General features: G+C 40.5%; 1 protein-coding gene across 12 annotated transcripts in view; it reads left to right on the top strand.

The window, feature by feature from the left end:
* epb41l2 (erythrocyte membrane protein band 4.1 like 2) overlaps positions 1–14,665 on the top strand; it is a 195,604-nt gene that overhangs the window by 45,305 nt on the left and 135,634 nt on the right. The window contains exon 2 of one of the 12 annotated variants that reach the window (XM_063034584.1): positions 8,272–8,395. The exons of the other annotated variants lie outside the window; for them this stretch is intronic. The gene's annotated coding sequence lies outside the window, so the exon portion shown is untranslated. The remainder of the gene's footprint in view (positions 1–8,271; positions 8,396–14,665) is intronic. 12 annotated transcript variants of the gene reach the window in all.

Here is a 14,665-nt window from a genome sequence, read left to right as displayed (position 1 = left end):
TAAAAAAATATTAACTTAAACAGTTTACACAAACTGTTGGTGTCTGCTGCACACCATGAAGGTGGTAAACTGGTTTTGAAGTTTGTTCCCTTTTTTGCCACAATGACTTCCTGGCAGATGATTTAGTAACAGGCTTGATGCCACATTTTGTTCATAGGTTCAAAGTAAAAGAGCAAACATAATCCTAATGAAAACATCTGAAGTAATTGTTCAGACAACACTTGGGGGATCAAAAATGTAGTTTCTATTCTTCACACCTCGCCCCCACCTTTAGGTTTTGTATTTCCACAGAAACTAATTGGAAGAATAACACAGGAACACAGGGTAATTTGTGTAATTAGCTGCTCGGCATCCACATCACTGACCTCACGTAGTATTTACACACCAACTGTGTGGTGAAAAGGGCGCAACAATGTCTCTTTCACCTCAGATAGTTGAGGAAGTTTGGTATGGGCCCCCATATCCTAAGAACGTTCTACAGGAACACTATTGAGAGTATCCTGACTGGCTGTATCACTGCCTGGTACTCCCTTAACTGTACCTCCCTTAATCACAGGATTCTGCAGAGAGTGGTGCAGACAGCCCAGCTCATCTGCAGTTGTGAACTTCTGGTGGTTCAGGACACTTACAAAGACAGGTGCGAGGGAAAGGGCCCGAAGGATCATTGGGAACCCGAGTCACCCCAACCACAAACTGTTCCAGCTGCTACCATCCGGGAAACGGTACCGCAGCATAAAAGCCAGGACCAACAGGCTCCAGGACAGCTGCTTCCACCAGGCCATCTAATTGTTTAACTCAAGTTGATTTGAGTGTATTTCTATGTTGCATTGATTGTTCTATTTGTTATAAATTATTAATTACTATGATTGCACATTGAGATGGCAACGTAATGTAAAGATTTTAATTATTCATGTATGTGAAGGATGTAAGAAATGAAGTCCATAAAGTATGATAAATAAAATAATAAATAAAAAATACATCTCAATTCAAATATGTAACCTTGCTGTCTAGATAATCATATGTATGACTGGAGAGCTATATATATTTTGTATCTTTGTGTGTGGAATGGGTTGGTGGTGGTGGAGGTGAAAACGATAGGGTCTTTTAAGAGACTCCTGGATGAATACATAGAACTTAGAAAAATAGAGGGCTGTGGGTAAGCCTAGGTAGTTCTAAGGTAAGGACATGTTCGGCACAGCTTTGTGGGCAGAACGGCCTGTATTGTGCAGTAGGTTTTCTATGTTTTCTATATTTGTATACACAAAAGCGCGCATGCACAAATATTTAGCAACGTGCTTAGTATCAAAGCAATTTTTCACTTTGATCTCAGTTTGTCACCTATTAAATGGCATGATAACATTACTTGTCAACTAAGTGCTACTTGTAGGAAGCTGGAAAATGTAGCTTTTGGTTTTTTATTAATTTTTTGCAGCACTTTTCCATCATAGTTGCGCAAATTGAATATTTTCAGATTAATTCAAATAAAAAAATTCTTATCTGCAAGTCATTGTTCAGAGAAAACTGCCTAAGTTAAGCACTAATTGCTTTTCCTTGGTGGTTAAAAAAATCTTTTAAAAATGCTATTGTGAAGTATGTACAGATATACTCAGTATCTGATTTGTTTTAATATTCCTCAAACTATCTCAAAAGTCTGGGCATAGTAGCTGTAATTTCACCTACTGTAGAGATTTTGATAGGGTATCTCTCATTTGTAATTTTTTGTATTACCAGCAATGTTTTACTATTTAACTTGAGGCAGAATAATTGGTGTTTATTATTGTTGCGAGTACCAAGAAACATTACAAAACTTTGGTTTGCATGCTATCCAGGCTTATCATGACATGCGCAAATACATTGAAGTAGTAAAAATAAAACAAAATACAGAACATAGCATAGCAGCAACAGTGAGGGCATACTAGAGGTAGCCAAATAAGGTGCAAGGGCCGTGGCAAGTTAGATTGGGGGATCTAGTTGTATGGTAGGTCAGTTCAAGGTCTAAAAGGATAGATGTTCTTGTGTGATCATAACTGCTTTCAACTTTTTTGTATCTTCTGCGTGACAAAGTTTATAACAGGGTTGGGAGGGGTCTTTGATTATGTTGTTGCTTTCCCAAGGCAGTGGGTAGAGCTGACAGTATAGGTGATTTTGTGATGTTCTGGATTACTGTATATTCACTGTCATTTCTTGCAAAGCAGTGGCAATACCAAACGGTGATGCATTCAGATAAGATGTTTTCTCTGTTGCATCTTAAAATTTGGTAAGAGACATTGTGGACATGCTAAATTATTTTAGGCTTCTAAGGAAATGGACATCAGTCTACTTTCTTGGATTGTAGTATCAGTGTTTGAGCCAGGGTAATTTGTTATGTACATCAAACAAATTGGAACTTTTAGCTATTTCCACTTCACCATTGATACACATAAGGACATGTACTCCACCATGGTTCCTGAAGTGAATGACCAGCTCCATTTTGCCGGCATTGAGGGTGAGGATATTGGCTTGATACCATGCCACTAGACTCTCTGCCTCTCCCTCCCTTCTTCCTGAACACTAATTTGTCACTGTTTGAGATTTGGCCCATTTTGGTGTCACATTTCCCATTTTTCCAACTCAGAACAAAGCAGCGTTTACTTCTTATCTGTGTGCAAGTGCAACAAATTGTTGTGAAAAGCTATATACTCCTTGTACCTTGAAACGAATTGCAATTCTTCATTGCAGTATATAGGTGTTTAATTGCATTCAAACTTCAAAAAACTATATTCAGCTGCAACAATGACTTCTACATGTTACCTGAATAGCAGTCATTGAGAAAACAAAGGAAAGGTGTTAAAAACCAAATAAACCTGCATCTGATGGCAAGTATTTAAGTAAAAGGGAGGAAGGAGTAAATACTAAAAGCAAAATCTGAAAAGTTTTCTGTGGTGCATGAGGCTACAATGGGGGCTGGGGGTTGTGAAATTTCTTTTATCCCTGAATATAACTACATAAAATTCATATTGAAGAAAATAATTGTGTGCAGTTCTTTTAATGTGTTTGTGTGACATTTGTACTTCACTGACAATTGGTTTCCCAAGGAATATTATGGAGGATAGAAACTGATATTGTTTCTAACTATTTCTTATAATCCTCGTGCCCGCTTCTCCATTTAATCGTTAATAACTGATCTTTTATCTCCTTCGGTTTCCTGCATCACCCTTGTCCCTTAATTTTTGATTTCGATGAATATCTAATAGCCCTCATGGGTAAAAAATTCCACCCTCTGGCAGGGATTATAAAAGCCAATATAGCTGAAATACAAATAAAATATCTAATACATAGAAGGTTTCGTTTGTTTTTGACCTTATCTTCATTTCCTTTTTCCTACTATGTGCATTTTTTTCAACAGAAAGAAAAATAAATTGGATTGTGCATCTGGGGAAGAAAATGTTCAAGTTATCATTTCCATACCACCTATAAAGAAAAATGTTTTTCTTTTCCAGACTTGAACAGAGGAAGGTCAAGGCAGGATTTAATTGAAATATGTTCAGGCTTAGATATAAAGACTGGAAGAAAACTATTTACATTTGCAGAGAGTTTATGTGTAGAAGGCATCTAATAAGGGGATTTATAGAAATAAGTTGGTTGTATTCTTTTGCTTTGTATGCATAGGGTGTCTGGAAAAACTGTTTTATTTGTCACATGTACTGAAAAAACAGAATATTGAAACATAGTGAAATGTCTCGTTTGCTTCGACAATGCACAGTTTGAAGATGTGCTTGGGGCCACCTGCAAGTGTTGCCATGCTCCTGGCGCCAACATAGCATGCCCACAAGTTGATAGCCCTAACCCAAACGACTTTAGCATGTAGGATGAAATTGGAGCACCTGGAGGAAACCCATGCAGTAATGAGGCGAACATACAAACTCCCTCAAGACAGCAGTGTATTTGAACCCAGTCACTGGCACTATAACTGCTAGCTACTGTGCTGTGCACAGTTGCTGGTTGAGAATGGTAGTCAGAAAACCTTACTGCATTTTTAAAAAAGTACTTAGGAAATCAAATGCTCACTCATTTCCTACAAGACTACAGACCATGAATTGTGAACCCTAACAAGACCAAGGAGCTGTATTTCTTTTTAGATTATATTGGCTTTTATAATGCTGAGCATTTGTTTTCTTCAACTTGAAGGTCAGGAATGATGGATCCAATGTTCATAACTTCACTACCATCTCCATTTATTTTTCAGAGCTGATGGCTTTGAGCTGCATCATACAACTTGGGTACCTTAGTATCCTGCTGTTTCCAGAGGTTTCTAAACTCAAATCGAAACTGTTTGCTGACTCCTTGATCCTGACCTCAAGCAATTCTGGCAGTGAAGGCTGTAATTCCTCTGTCACTGACATTATAATTGGATGATCAGTTTCTTCCCTTCCATAATCAACAATTATTCTCATGTAAAACTCCTGCCTTGTCTGTTCAATCCTATGCCAGTTCATTGATCACCTATTGAACGAATTGTTTTGATTTACATTGGCTGTTAGTCTCTCTCTGGTTTAAATACAAACAAGATTTTGTTTTGAAAGAAGGATCAACTACTTTCACCAGAGTAAAGTGAGAGGGAGAACTTTATTCTTCCTCTTGCCAGCTGTTATCAGAGGAAAATCCCTTGGGTTCCATGCAGCAAGGATTGATCGGTGAGGCTGTCGACATGTTCGGGGGAATTTGAGGTTCATTGTTGCATGGTTTTTCATTGGACTCTCTTCCAGAGAAGGTGGGACCTGTACAGAAGGGACAGTTCACTTGAACAGGAGGGGGACTAATATCCTAGTGGGAAAGTTTGTTAATGCTGCACAGTGGGGTTTGAACTAGAGTTACAGGGGGATGGGAACCAGAGTGCCAGAACAGTTAGTGGAGAGGTTGTGGAGGCAGATTTTGTTAAGACCCCAGACAAAGTTGGGAATCAAAAGGTTGATCATTGTGTAGCTAGTGTCCTGAGCTACTTGTATTTCAATGCAAGAAGTATTGTAGGAAAGGCAGATAATAGTGCTGGAGATAAGTTACCTGGGCGTTTAATGTCCAAGGATACACATTATATCAAAAGGACAGGCAGGAAAGCAGAAAGGGGTGCTGTTGCTTTGTTGGTTAAAAAAAATGTAATCAAATCACTAGACAGAGGTGACATAGGATTGGAAGGTGTTGAATCATTGTGAATAGAGATGAGGAACTGCAAAGGTAAAAAGACCCTGATGGGAGTTGTATACAGACAAATCTCCCCCCCCCCCACCCCAAACAGTAGTAATGATGTGGCCTACAAATTGCAATGGGAGATTGAAAATGCATGCCAAAAGGGCAATGTTACAATAGTCGCGGGGGACTTCAATATGTAAGTAGATTGGGGGAAAATCAGGTTAGAACTAGATTCCAGGAGGGGGGTTTTTAAGGGTTCATATGAGATGCCTTTTGAGAGCAGCTCGTGGTTGAGTGCACTAGAAGATCAGCTATTCTCGATTAGATATTGTGACATGAACCAGAACTGATTAGAGAACTTCAGGGAAAAGCACCTTTACGGGCAATTGATCATAATGTAATCGAATTCATCCTGAAATCTGAGAAGTAGAAGCCAAAGTCAGATGTATTAGTATTATAGTAGAGTAAAGTGAAATACAGCAGCATGAGAGAGGAGTTGCCAGAATTGATTGGAAAAGAACAGTGTCAGGGATGATGCTAAAGCAACAACGGTTGGAATTTCTGGAAGCAATTCAGAAGGCACAGGATATATCCATCCTAAAGTATTCTAATGGAAAGATGACACAACTGTGGCTAACCAGAGAAGGCAAAGCCAATATAAAAGCTAAAGGGCATATAATCGAGCAAAAATGAGTAGGAAGTTGAGGATTGGGAAGCTTGCAAAAACCAACAGAATGCAACTAAAAATGTCATTAGGAAGGTAAAGATAGAATACATAAGTAAGCTAGCCAATTGTTGTAGCGTGGAAGAAATCACCGGAGAGACAGAGCCGCTGGTAGATACGAAGTAGCTTCTTTATTCGACATAACAAGGTACAGCAGGCATCTTACGGACGGAGACGCTTTCTGCAGAAAGGTCTGCTAGCTCAACATGGGCTCGATATTTATATGCTAAAAACAAAGGCAATCACTACTTAAAAAGTTACAGACAATGCTTCCTCTTGAAGCTACATACAAAATATCACACCATCCTTTCCTTCCGATGCCAACATGTCTGGTTTGGTATCCACAGCCTTTAGGATTTACTTGGCATTTTACGTGCTAACATAGAAGACAATTAATATTTATAATGTATAGATAATACTGTCTTCGAAACTACAGCATTAGGTCAAACTACCAGAAGCATCTGGTATTCACACCCTTTTAGGAAGTGCATTGTCAAACAGTTAAAATAGAAGTCTGGTGGCCAAAGTCATTTAAGTGTAAACAAATCATCTACCCAAAAAAACTCACTCTAAAACCAATAATATTAAAAAGGATACCAAAAGTTTCTTCAGATACATAGTGTAAAAGAGTGGTGAGAGTTGGATATTGGACTGCTGGAAAATGATGCGGAGAGGTAGTACTGGGGTGCAATGAAATGGTGGACGAACTGAATAAGTATTTTGCGTCACTCTTCACTGTGGAAGATGCTAGCCTTATGCTGGAAGCTCCAGGTGTTGGGGTCATGAAATGTATGAAGTTACTACAACTAGAGAGAAGGTTCCTGGGAAACTAAAAGGTCAAAGTAGATAAATCAACTAGGCCAGATGGTGTACACCCCAGGGTTCTGAAAGAGTTGGCTGAAGAGATCATGGAGGCATTAGTAGTAATCTTTCACAAATAACTAGATTCTGGAATGGTTCCGGAGGACAGGAAAATTGCAACTGTCACTCCACTCTTCAAAAATGAAGAGAGGCAGAAGAAAGGAAATCATAAGCCAGTTAGTCTAACCTCAGTGGCTGGAAAGATGTTGGGTTTCCTTATTAAGGACCAGGTATTGAATGCCTGGGAAAATCTTGCCTGACAAATCTGTTGGAATTATTTGAAGAAATAACAAGCAGGATAGACAAAGCAGAATCAGTTGACGTTGTGTACTTGAATTTTCAGAAAACCTTTGACAAGGTGCCACACATGAGGCTCCTTAACAAACTACGAGCCCATGGTATTACAGGAAAGATTCTAGCATGGATAAAACAATGGCTGATTGGCAGGAGGCAGAGTGGGAATAAAGGGAGCCTTTTCTGGTTGGTTGCTGGTGACTAGTGGTGTTCAACAGGGTACTGTGTTGGGACCGATTCTTTTTGCATTGTATGTCAATGATATGGATAATGGAATTGATGGCTTTGTCGAAAAGTTTGTGGATGATATGAGGATAAGTGGAGGGGTAGGTAGTTTTGAGGAAGTAGAGGTGCTACAGAAGTACTTAGATTAGGAGAACGGGCAAAGAAAAGGCAGATGGGATGCAGTGTCGGGAAGTGTATGGTCATGCACTTTGGAAGAAGAAATCAAAAGGGTGACTATTTTCTATGTGGAGAGAAAATACAAAAACTGAGGCGCAAAGGGACTTGGAAGTCCTTGTGCAGGATTCCCTAAAGATTAATTTGCTGGTTGAGGCTGTGGTGAGGAAGCTAAATGGATGTTGGCATGTATTTCAAGGGGACTAGAATATAAAAGCAAGGATGTAATGTTGAGACTTTATAAAGCACTAGTGAGGCCTCACTTGGAGTATTGTGAGCAGTTTTGGGCCCCTTATCTTAGAAAGGATGTGCTAATGCTGGAGAGGGTTCAAAGGAGGTTTACAAAAATGATTCCAGGTTTGAATGGCTTGTCATATGAAGAACGTTTGATGGCTCTGGGCCTGTTTACACTGGAATTCAGAAGAATGAGGGGTGACTTCATTGAAACCTATCGAATAATGAAAGGCCTTGATGAGTGGATGTGGAGAGGATGTTTTCTGTGGTGGGAGAGTCTGAAGACCAGAGGAATAGAGGGCTGTCATTTTAGAACGAAGATGGGGAATTTCTTTAGCCAGAGAATGGTGAATCTGGAATTCTTTGGAAAGACAACTGTGGAGGCCAAGTCTTTATGTATATTTAAGGCTGAGGTTGATAGGTTCTTGATTGATCAGCACATGAAGGGATATATGGAGAAAGGAGGAGATTGGGACTGAGAGGAAAATTGGATCAGCCATGATGAAATGGCGGATCAAATGGTCTAATTCTCCTCCTGCATCATATGGTCTTGTGGTGTATTTCTAAATTCTGGTTACTTTGCTGTCTTTCAGCAGTTTGATCAGGGTGGTCTGTATGGACTTGGGCGCTTAAGCGAAGAATGGCTCTGCGTGCAGCCTGCAGTGGGTTAGTGGTGCGGCGCGGCACTGAACTAACCTGAACACTACTGGATGCCCGGTTTGATGTTTGATATTTTGTTTTGTTCACTTGCTTTTCTGCTGCTTGTGCAATTTTTTTTTGTGTATTGGGTTTTTGATGTTTTCTTGAATGTATTCCATGGTTTTTCTGTTTTGTAGCTGCTTGGGAGAGAACAAATCTCAGTTGTATTCTGTGCACGTACTTTGATAGTAAATGTACTTTGCATCTGTGAATCATTTACATTTACACGTATAAGGGATTTGCTGCGCTGTTGCCATGATGTGCAACAAAAAACAATTCAACAAGTTGGAGGTTAAAGTACAGATACGGAGTAAAATGTGCATGAATGCATATTTACAATATAAACAACATTATAAAAAGTGGTTTAGTGTTTACAGTGCTTTTTTAACCATGATCTTGCTTTTAATTATCAATCATCTTCATCTTTACAACTTATAGAGACCTTTAGTGATTCCCTTGTCAGTGTGCCCAGCGCAACTTAACGCAAATGAATAGTTTGAGTTTTGTTTATTGAAAGATGCCCCCTGTACAGTCTTGCGCAAGATATAAACTGTTTCATTTCCTAAAGAAGGTAATCATCCGATCCTGCTGGAATATATTAGATCTGTTATTCCAGTAAACAGAACTACAAAGCTTTTATTATATTGACAGTGAAATGACAAACAAGAGTGCCATTCGACCAATGCATATGCCACTTGTTCTTGGATAGGGCTTACACTATTCAGCAAGTTGTTGAAGGAAACACTGGCTTTTTGAGCTCTCATGTGAACATTGTTTAATTTTGTTGTGCCAGCAAGCTTCATCAGATTCTTCTCTCATCAGGAACAAAGTAAGCAGTTTGATGTTTTGTCACACAGAATTTGCAAACTTCAATGTTCTTAAGCAAAATTTGTTTTTTTGTCAGTTCTGGTGCAGCATTGATGGATTGTTACATGTGATGTTTTTCCTGACATTCTTGCATTGTTTTTATTGCAATAGATGACTTGGCATGAGAATATTTTAATTATTTTGCTTCATGAGCTTTTCAGTAATGGCACAGTTTTTGGAATTAACATAAATTAATTTTTTCATTTTATAAAAAACAGTTCAGCATTACCATGTCCACTAGCCACTGACTGCTGACTGTTGGCAGTTGTGTATCTGGAGTGGGGTGGTGTTAAAATAGTTTCTGTTTTAACATTACACAAATTATAGATGGTGTGTACTATTGCCTTTCATTGCAGGCATTATAACTGACTGTAGGTGCAGCCTTAAAAGCCTTGAAGTCTAATTTTTGTCAGTTTTTTTCCATAACTTGACCTAAAGGAGAAAGGAATGACTTCTGAAGTATTTTGTATATTCTTTTCTGTATTTCATAAATGCATGAATCTAGAAGTTATTTGCAAGTGCACTCAGTGTCATATTGCCCAAAAATGAAAATAACTGTCTTCCCCAATCAAGATTAATAGAGGTATTTATGTTGTACTTAAAAAAGTACACTTATTTCCTTTTGGTAGATGGAGCCTTGCCTGAAATCATTTTGGATAGGCAGAAGGAAGCTCATCAAGTTATTTTTAATTTGGTTCCAATAGTACTTGGTCTCATTATGTGCCTGAAAGGACTTCAGACTATTTATAAGTTGGCACAGTAGTGTTGCAGTTAGCACAAACTCTTCACAGCACCAGCAATTGCCAGTCAAACTTCTTGCTGTCTGTAAGAAGTTTGTACATTTTCCCTGTGACTGGGTTTCATGCCACATCTATAAATTCAGAATCAGGTTTATTATTACTGGCATGTGACGTGAAATTTGTTAACTTAGCAACAGCGGTTCAATGCAATACATAATCTAGCAGAGAAAAAAATAATAAATAAAATAAAACAATAAATAAACAAGTGAATCAATTACATATATTGCATAGATTTTTTAAAAATGTGCAAAAACAAAAATACTGCATATTTAAAAAAAAGTGAGGTAGTGTCTAAAGCTTCAATGTCCATTTAGGAATCGGATGGCAGAGGGGAAGAAGCTGTTCCTGAATCGCTGAGTGTGTGCCTTCAGGCTTCAGTATTTCCTACCTGATGGTAATAGTGAGAAAAGGGCATGTCCTGGGTGCTGGAGGTCCTTAATAATGGACACTGCCTTTCTGAGACACCACTCCCTGAAGATGGCCTTGGTATTTTGTAGGCTAGTGCCTAAGATGGAGCTGACTAGATTTACAACCTTCTGCAGCTTCTTTCGGTCCTGTACAGCAGCCCAGCAGTCCCTCCATAGCAGACAGTGATACAGCCTGCCAGAATGCTGTCCACGGTACAACTATAGAAGCTTTTGAGTGTATTTATTGACATGCCAAATCACTTCAAGCTCCTAATAAAGTATAGCCGCTGTCTTGCCTTCCTTATAACTACATCGATATGTTGGGATCAGGTTAGATCCTCAGAGATCTTGACACCCAGGAACTTCAAACTGCTCACTCTCTTCACTTCTGATCCCTCTATGAAGATTGGTGTGTGCTTCTTTGTCTTACCCTTCCTGAAGTCCACAATCAGCTCTTCCGTCTTACTGACGTTGAGTGCTAGGTTGTTGCTGCAGCACCATTCCACTAGTTGGCATATCTTGCTCCTGTATGCCTCCTTGTCATCATCTGAGGTTCTACCAATAATGATTGTATTGTCAGCAAATTTATAGATAGTATTTGAGCTCTGCCTAGACACACGGTCATGTGTATACAGAGAGTAGAGCAGTGGGCTAAGCACACAGCCCTGAGGTGCGCCAGTGTTGATCGTCAGCCAGGAGGATATGTTATCACCAATCTGCACAGACTATGGTCTTCCGGTTAGGAAGTCAAGGATCCATTTGCAGAGGGAGGTACAGAGGCCCAGGTTCTGCAACTTTTCAATCAAGATTGTAGGAATGATGGTATTAAATGCTGAGCTATAGTCGATGAACAGCATCCTGACATAGGTGTTTGTGTTGTCTAGGTGGTCTAAAGCCGTGTGGAGAGCCATTGCGATTGCATCTGCCGTTGACCTATTGTGGTGATAAGCAAATTATGATGGGTCCAGGTCCTTGCTGAGGCAGCAGTTCAGTCTAGTCATAACCAACCTCACAAAGCATTTCATCACCGTTGATGGGAGTGCTACCAGGCGATGGTCATTAAGGCACTGGTATCACACAGATGAGCAGTGGCAAGGTGCCCGACAAGGATGGAATACCTGATGAACTGTACAAGGCACTCAGCAAGGAATCACTTGAGGCTTTCCACAGCACCCTGACAAGCATTTGGGAAGAAGAAGAAATACCCCCTGACCTCAGAGACGCAACGATATTTGCCCTCTACAAAAATAAAGGTTCAAGAACTACAGAGGCATCTCTCTACTTTCCATTGCCGGAAAAATCCTCGCCCGCATCATCCTCAACAGATTGATTCCAACGGTGTCAGAAGAGAATCTTCCCGAGTCACAATGCGGCTTTCATCCCGAACGCAACACTGCCGACATGATCTTCGCAGTAAGACAGATACAGGAGAAGTGCCTGGAACAGAAGGCGTTTGACATGGTCAACAGAAATGCGCTGTGCATCATCCTTAGAAAGCTTGGCTGCCTGCAGAAATTCACTACACTCATCCGCCTGCTCCAATGGCATGAAAGGAGAAGTGTTCTCAGACGGTTCCCTGTCTGAGACTTCCAACATCTCAAAAGGTGTGAAGCAAGGGTGCGTTCTAGCACCAGTGCTCTTCAACCTCCTCTTCACCCAAGTGCTGAAGCATGCTGTTAAGGACCTAGACCTGGGCATTTACATAATGGGCAGACCTCCAGCCTCGACAACTTGAGGTGTCCGTAGCGGACAGGGTTGTGTGGCGCGCCCTGACCAGAAAAGCTGCATCTGACATTGAGGATGACCGAAATCAGTGCCTTGCAACAGCATGAGACCGACACCACAAAGCTGTGTATGCACCTGTTCCAACAACCGCCATTCCATGTCCAACCTGCAGCCACATGTGTGCTTCGACCTTCGGCCTCCGAAGCCACATGCGTATCCACAGATGACTGCACAACGTTTAGTCTTCCTCGGACCCTGAGAGACAACCACCAACCATAGTTGCTGTCAAGGACGTCCAGCACCCAGGGCATGCCCTTTTCTCACTGTTAATATCAGGTGGGAGGTACAGAAGGCTGAAGGCACACACTCAGCAATTCAGGAACAGCTTCTTCCCTTCTGCCATCCGATTCCTAAATGGACATTGAATCTTTGGACACTACCTCACTTATTTAAATAGATATTATTTGTTTTTGCACAAATTTTAATCTATTCAATATATGTATACTGTAATTGATTTACTTATAATTTTTTTCTTCTGTATTATTAGATTAGATTACGAAGACACTCAGTCCTCGTTTATTGTCATTTGGAAATGCATGCATTAAGAAATGATACAATGTTCCCTCTCAAAAAAGCAGGACAAACCAAAGACTAACACTGACAAGACCACATAATTATAACATATAGATACAGCAGTGAAAAGCAATACCATAATTTGATAAAGAGCAGACCATGGGCACGGTAAAAAAAAAGTCTCAAAGTTCTGATTGACTCCCGATAGCAGGCGGCAAAAGGGAGAAACTGTCCCTGCCATAAACCTCCAGGCGCCGACAACTGCTGACTCTGAGTCCGTCCGAAAACTTTGAGCCTCCAACCAACCCCTCCGATACAGCCTCCCGAGCACCATCCTCTGCCGAGCACTTTGACCCCCCCCCGCCACTCCTGGCCGCCGAGCAACAAGCGAAGCCCAGGACTTGGGGTCTTCTCCGGAGATTCTGGATCACACAGTAGCAGTGGCAGTGATGAAGGCATTTCAGAAGTTTCTCCAGATATTCCTGCGTGCTCTCACGTCTGTCTCCATCAAATCAGGATTGTGTACGGCACCCTACTTGACAGATAACAGATATAATTCACCGGAGTGGCCGCTGCGCACTGCATCGCGCCGCCATCTTCTTCCATTGAACTGCTGCTGCTAAGTCAACAGGTTTCACGACATCTGATTCTGACATTCCAATGATGTATGAGTTGCATGTTCTGTTGACACTGGAAATGTCAAGCACAACCCTTCCTGATTTAACTTGATGCACACAACACAATATTTTGATATACATATGACAAGTAAGGCGGGAGGAGAGAAAGCAGCCCTCCGGTGAAAATGATATCGTATCCGTTAAATAGGGGCCGTGGACAATTCTGATTTGATGGAGACAGAGGTGAAAGCACAGAGGAACATCTGGAGAAATTTCTGAAACACAGGTTCGCGCTGTTGTTATTGCGCGATCGAGAATATTCCGGAAGGAAGGCCTCAAAATCCCCGGCTTTGCCTGCTGTTGGCGACCGAGATTGAGGTCGAATCGCTCGGATAGTGATGGTGCTTGGTACTCGGTGTCGTAGAGCTGATCTGAGGCTCGAAGTTTTTGGATGACTCAGAGTCGGACTGTGGTCAGGCATGGCAGGGAGAGTTTTTCTTCCTTCTCCCGTCTGCGTGAGATGTGGGACATTTGAGAGACTTTCAACTTTTTACTGTGCTCATGGACTGTTCTTCATCAAGTTATGGTATTGTTGCACTCTTGTAACTATATGTTATAATTATGTGGTTTTGTTAGTTTTTTCAGTCTTGGTCTGTCCTGTGTTTTGTGATATCCCTCTGGAGGAAATATTGTATCATTTCTTAATGCATGCATTACTAAATGACAATAAAAGAGGACTGTGTGTCTTCATAATCTAATCTGTATCTTTAGATGTGTTTAACGACACAACTGAGGAAAACAGGATACATAAAATCAAAGTCTGTATATAAATAATTCAGCAATGTCTGAGCTACACGGCAATAATTCAGTAAAACTAGAAATAACTATCTTATTGCCAGTTTGGATAAAGCTTGATCCCTAGGTCTAAATTTTTAATGATGGGTAAAGTAACTAATGAAATCTCAAAGTTCTCGTCGCCTACATTGTGAACCTGGGAGTATTGCTGCTAGAAAGAAAGGAAATATAATACTAATCATTTTCAACAGACGATTTCTGTCCAGCACCCATTGAACAGAAGATGCAGGAGGAGTTTTGAAGGGATAAATCTTTATACTGAAGATGGCTGTTCAATCTATTGTACTTGTACTGGATCCCGAAGCTGCAATTTTCTTACTTCATGCACATGAACCTTTTTTATTCTGAGCTCAGCTTTGTTTGAAAAGCTTTGAAACTTCAAGAGAACATTTCCAATATTGAAATTGTACTGTGATCTGTCGTCTCCTCTGGTTCTATGTCTAC

Source organism: Mobula hypostoma, chromosome 2 (assembly GCF_963921235.1).
Source record: "Mobula hypostoma chromosome 2, sMobHyp1.1, whole genome shotgun sequence".
In the NCBI taxonomy this organism is placed as follows: domain Eukaryota; kingdom Metazoa; phylum Chordata; class Chondrichthyes; order Myliobatiformes; family Myliobatidae; genus Mobula; species Mobula hypostoma.
This window is presented reverse-complemented; position numbering and strand designations above follow the sequence as displayed.